The sequence below is a fragment of the Styela clava genome, chromosome 5 (genome assembly GCF_964204865.1).
Source record: "Styela clava chromosome 5, kaStyClav1.hap1.2, whole genome shotgun sequence".
NCBI classification, from domain to species: Eukaryota; Metazoa; Chordata; class Ascidiacea; order Stolidobranchia; family Styelidae; genus Styela; species Styela clava.
Genome location: NC_135254.1, coordinates 11,177,635 through 11,184,110, shown reverse-complemented (window position 1 = coordinate 11,184,110; position 6,476 = coordinate 11,177,635). Strand labels below are relative to the sequence as shown.

The 6,476-nt window shown below is 36.6% G+C and overlaps 1 long non-coding RNA gene across 1 annotated transcript; it reads left to right on the top strand.

Annotated features, from left to right (window-relative positions):
* The first annotated feature begins 2,841 nt into the window (after positions 1–2,841).
* On the top strand, positions 2,842–6,476 carry LOC144422756 (uncharacterized). Its single transcript, XR_013475368.1, has 2 exons — positions 2,842–3,314; positions 4,572–6,476. It is a non-coding gene; the product is annotated as an uncharacterized LOC144422756 (long non-coding RNA).

The following is a 6,476-nucleotide window of genomic DNA, read 5'->3' as shown; positions in this document are numbered from 1 at the left end:
CATTTGGTTGTTTATATATATTAGGGTTACCATATTTGACAAAGCAAAATTCCGGACAGTGCATGAATATTTTCGGCGCTACCGAAGTATGTGCACCAAGATGGCGCACAACCTATACTATGTTCAGGTTGTGCGCCATCTTAGTGCACATACTTCAGGAGCTCCGTATTTTCAGGAGACCATATATATGCGCTATCGAAATGAGAAGTATTGTCTTCAGTAGGCTTGCACGTAATTGACAAAAATCAATTCCGTAATTACGGCCAAATCGATTACGTAATGACCCCGTAATTGCGAATTTTTTTCACACATTTAAACCTACCATAACAACCAATTTAATCCACTTCTATTCCGAATGGGACATCGAAGTTTGGTTTTCATATTCCCGGCAGTACTACACGCCGGCGGCAGATGTTAAAGACAAATATCAAGGAGTGAATTCAAAATAATTTTATTCTGATTTGTATTAGCCTTGATTTTCCTTTATCAACTTTATCATCAAATTTTATGCGATCAATTTTATCACTACCAACACTGGTAATATATTTAAGAAACGATAGTTCACTTTTTAAAATCGTATTAACGTATTAATACGACTTTCGTATTAAATAAAAATTCCGGGTTGCTAATTTATTAATCAACTACAAGCGTATTTTCTCGTTTGATTATACTTTCGCTTGCCTCGCGACGAAGACTTGTTATTTCACCGTTTTTTTTACAATTTACAATATCCGACTTTACTACTTAGTCAGCATTTTATAATAAATAATGATGCCGACTTATTGACGATATTCCGAATTCCATGCTTCATTTTACATTAATTCATTTCGCGGCCTAAAAGTTATAACATTATTTGCGATAAATTTAGATCAAATATTAATTATTTGCGCATTATTCAAAATACCGTACTTATATGACATGCCTTCTCCGAAAATACAAAGTTATATCGCAAAACAATGCATTTTGTGACATTTATTTTGCACTCATGAAAATATTAATTTATTTTTCTAACTCAAGTCGACAATCCTATTTGCCAAGATTGACACAAGTTTGGTCGAGTGCCGGTGGAATTCGAGTCGACGATAAATCAAAATAAGTTGCCGCATTTGGTAAAGACAGGTAATCATATTTGGCCGACATATTGCGAGGCATTGTGAAAAAAAAATATTGAGCAATGCCAAGACCGGACAGATATATAAAGATAAAATCGGTAACAGAACATCAAGATTTTGTAATAGAAAATGGATCTCGCGCAGAATAAACACGGGAAATCCCGTCGTATTGTTGTTTCTCTGCCGTCTCAATCGCTTTACCGATGCCGAAAAGACTAAGTTGCGTTGGTTCATTACGCAATTTCTCTTCCGTCTTTATATTGCTGTTTGATAAGCGCGACATTAATTATTATGGCATTTACAAATAGACCATGTTTTATAAGTTGATCTCTTACATTCTTTAGTCATTTCACCCGAAGAAGTTGAAACCAGGTGTGTTGACGTCCATCGGTCTCAACACCATTCTATTCCTTATCTACGGTTGATATGAACATTGGCCATCCTAGATAAGTTGATAATAGGTTAGTAGATGACGCGTTATGCCTTCTCCATCTGCCTTACAGAGAGAGAAAAACGGCTGCGAATACCGGAACTCTGACTTCTTTTACTTACACTTAAGTTTTTACAATTGACGGAATTGACTGCTCTGAAGAGAGCTCGTTGCAATCGCGAAAGCACTCGACCAATAATTACGACTTTACGTAATTCGTAACTTCGCTTCCGTAACTCGAAATAATTCCGTAAATTACGTGCAAGCCTAGTCTTCAGTCACAAGCAGAATCTCACACCAGGCGGGTAAGCATTCTCTAAATATAGCTCTAAATAAATCTCAACTTCAGAGTGGAAAATGGAAGAACAGCAATTACATGCTTAAAACAAATTACAGGCACGCTTGTAAGTCAAGTCACTACAAATTTACTCTTCTGACCATGCATATTTTTCTGGAGATCAAATTCTCCTCAATGGGGCATTTACAGTTGTCTCCTGTAAATGCCACACATTTTTTCAAAAGCATCATTTCTTCTAAGGTGTCTATTACATAAGTGGCAATTGTGTCGGCAGTCTAGTTTGCCTTGTTCGTAAACTCAATCAATTTTGATTGCAAACCACCTTTCCTCCAGTCAAAATATTGAATAATTGTAGGAAATAATTTCAGTTCATTGCAACGCCAAAATCGTTGCGATATCGTTTTCTTCAAAACTTTTCAGAACAGCATCAATAGAATATTGCGCAAGTAAGCTAGTAACAACTTTTTCTGTCTTTATGCGGCCACTACTAAACTTCCTCGTTACATTAGAATCAGGGAAAATCTTTTTGAGTAAAACAGAAGTACTCTAGAAAACAAAGTAATTTACCACCAGACTAACTGAACCAAATGGCTTCAGGGACTAGCACTTTCGATCCCGAATTCCTGACTAGCTTCTTATTCAAATAAAAAAATCCACAAGTAAAGCTTCGTGGTATAAAACTTTTGTATTCTGCTAACTTAACATGGAACTAATTGCTATCAAATACACTTGCAGCTGCTCAACTAAACGGGTAAAACAGTCAGCGAATAATATTCAGAAAGTTCTAAGTGGTAAACATCATTGATAAGGAAAACGCTCTGTTACATCATAATTCCACACAACCTCATAGTATTAGCAGTGTGCACAGTACGATTGCAGATGCAGTAAAATTCCGGATTCCGGACATTTGAGCATTTTTTAAAATTCCTCCCGGACGTAAAATTTAACCCTAAATTCCGGACATGTCCGGAATTTTCCGGACGGTATGGCAACCCTAAATATGCAGATCCATCAGGCAATTTATTTTGCGTAATAATAAAGAAGTTATTCATTCGGCAAACCACAGACTCTAGTGCAGTTAGCAGTCCAAAGGCAGTACCGCGATAGTTAAACAGCACCAGTTTATCGTTCCATGGGTCTGCATTCTGGTGGACCATCTTACCGCAGCAAATGGTTAGGTGCCTGTGCACTCAACAATCGGTATCCTATTTTTTTTCACCATCATGTAAATACATTTTGTACAAAAAAAAAACGTAAAAATATTATTACATGGTGGAGGGGGGCGGGAAGTACCAATACTGGTTATCAAGCAGTGACACCTGTGATTAAGTCTAGGGTAATCAGAAGAAAATAAAAGTCAAACATCGAGAAATTCACAGCAACAACAACACTCATAACATGCAAAAATCGGACTCCCGGCCCCCGTCAAGTGAGGTAGCCATGGGAACGGCATTCTAAAGAAAGGCAGCACCGAGTGAGTAGAGAGAGCGAGAGAATTTATTATTTCGTCAACCAGAATACACATAATATAAGTAAAACAAAAGTATTTGGTATGACTGGGAGGTAACAATACGACCATTTACGGTCATCTGAGTCACCCAATCCAACACATGAATAAATACATAAATTGTCACAGATTCTTTTTTTTTATTGAACTCTCGGTTTATAAAAAGCTATTTACACAATGTGCAAAACGTACCGTAATCTGATTAGAACGAAGATGAATTTTGGATTAGTCTGATCGCGATTGTGAATTTATTAAAAAAATGACATATTTACAACAGTAATATAATTTTTTTTTTCAATAAATTTTATTGAAGAAAATAAGCACCGACTTCTAGGTACATATCAATTTCCAGCAGAAATCCACGTTGCGTTTCAAAATCCTACACCGGTACCACCATCACCTCGAGTGTAATAAATGGGGTAGATAGACATTTCTCGTTCGTTAATAGCTGTATTTCCATACACATCTACTTAATAGGAGCCTTGTTCCTGGGAAGTTTAAATAACGAAGGTGCGCATCGTACCATTGCCCACGAGCTTGCTTCCTTAAAACTCATGTGACACCTAAAACTAGCGTTGCAAATTGAATTCATTGCATCTTGCAACGATATTTACTAAGATAAAACAATCTTGAACGCAGGTTATGCGCCATTGACTCACATCGAAAGATAAGGATCATTATTTTGAAATTATTTCCGAGTTGTTCGATCTGTATGATATGCAACAGTCGTTTCCAAATCAGCTGTTTCCTAATATATAGGATGGGATTAGTTAGCTGGTTGTAGGCCTACCGTGTGCAAAAACTTGAGGTGATTTAAAGTGGGACGCACAATATTTCGATTTTGTCTTTTTATTGCTTCTTCGAAAATACTTGAAATAAATAACAATCTCCTGTCGGTAATTTACGTACATTGGGGACCGGCTTGGGGCACATGCGGTACATCATGGCCGATAACAGCCTTTTCAGAATAACCAAAGTGTCCGTATTATCGTGATATATACCAAACAAAGATAATTTGAAAAAAAATAAATGAACTGTGAAAATTTTTTTTTAGAATAATGAGTAATATTTTGATCGAAGAGTGCCAATTGAGCAGGCTTTATAAATTTGCAAAGGCCTAAACAATGATTGTAGCGGATGTCAATTTGCAAATGATTTTATTACATTCTCGGACAGATGAAGTAGACTGGTAAAATAAACTGGTATAATATTTTTTCTTTCTAGATTTCGTATTTTAGACCGTAAAGGCATAATGTGGAGAATCCTATCAAATCCCTGCAACTTTCTCTTGAATTTACATGTATTGTCAGGCTGTCTTCGAGACTACAACGCGCGGGAGGTGGCGAGCAGAGCATTGTTTTGCTTTGGAAGGTTTTGTCAGTTTTAGCTTTTGGGATTTACATGTTTTCTCAGATTTTACACTGATTAAATTGTATATACAGGTATTTCCGAAGCATCGAGCAGTCGAAGCAAATGAGAAACCGATACCAGGATACAGTGGTACCACACGGTACCGTACCGGTACCTACCGTACATTCTCATGCTGGTATGATATGCAGTCTGCAGATATGTACGGTATAAAATATTATAATAATATAACTGATGATAATAATAACCTCATTTTAATATAATGCAGTAGGCCTAATGGGTTAGATTATTATGGAGTCGAAATAAACTTTTTCTATTTTATTTTGAATATATTTTCTGATATTTGTGTGTTGAATGTGGGTAAACTGGCGCATGTACTGTAGCCTATATTTCAGTATTCACATGTATTAGCCTAAATCTTTATACAGTTATAAATGTTTTGCCAGTTTACCTGATTTTTCCAATTTTCTCTGTGTGCATTGTTTGTGTTTTGTGTGTAATTTTTTTTTTTGCGGGAAAATCAAAATATACTTATCATACTGTACCGTAGGCCTTAAAGTTTGATTCTCAAATATAAATCCCTCACACCAAAGTTATCAGTCCTCAGTTTTCCAATCTGTCCAGCTGTCCCAACATTTGGCTCAATAAACATGCTCTGTCTCTGAAATGTCTGAACGTGGAAGTATAGCAGAACCAGACAATTTCCTGACTTCAGATGCGTAAGATTCGAAATTCTTGTCTTGATAATAATTTAAATCGGCTGTGACATGTGGCTGCCTTCACGTTGAGAATCGGACATTTTGAACCTCCTTATTAAAGTTTTGTTTGCCTGATTCCAGGATTCTGTAATCAGTTTTATTTATTTGTTTTTATCAATTCAGCAATTGTTTTATGGTCTTTTATGCAGAATATGGAGTCAAAATAAACTTATACTGTTACTTTATATGATTTCATGTGATCAAAATCTTGTTTAAAAATTCTCGAATGCTACTAAAATTTTTTGTTCCCTCTGTAAACCAGACTGGATTCCATGGCAGATGCACGCCCGAGGGCGCTAGCGCTCCACAAAAATGCACGCGAGCGAATTCAATTTTGCACGCCGAAAATTTGCAATTGCTCACCAATGTAAATCGGTTTAAATAGTTTTTAAATCAATAATCTAGTAATATAAAGATGCCAAAAAATTATAACTTTTCAATTGTCGACTAATACTTGCTTGCAAGATTTGGCCTGATCGAAAAATGCGAAGCAAAAATCACCATATCGTGTTGAATGATAGGAATCCCGTGAGAAAAATCGCCTCCTCACCGACGCTGGCCAGTTATGGCTCTGATTCAGCGTATTTTTAATACAATAATTTTACACGGATGTACTGAACAGTACCGGTATCTAAAGTCGCACAAACACTCTCAAAATTAGTGACAAAATATAGAAATGATGGTTTGGGGGTCAAAGGTCAAACGTCCATTTTTGCTATGATCCAACTTATTTTTACGCGGATGTATTGAGAGGTATCTTAGGTCGAAATCAGTTTAGCGGGCGCAGTTGTTTTGCACGCCGTGAGCTATAATTGCACGCCAGAAATTCTTATTGGCACGCGGGAATTTCTGATTGCATGCCCGATTTCTAGTTCGAAAAGGCCATGAAATCCAGACTGGTCTGTGAATCGGATTATTTATTTCCAAAGAATCCGAGGGTGAAGTTTTTAGAATTGCGTTATTGCGCCTTTGGTTAATCGATTTGCGCCGATGTCGAGGCTCA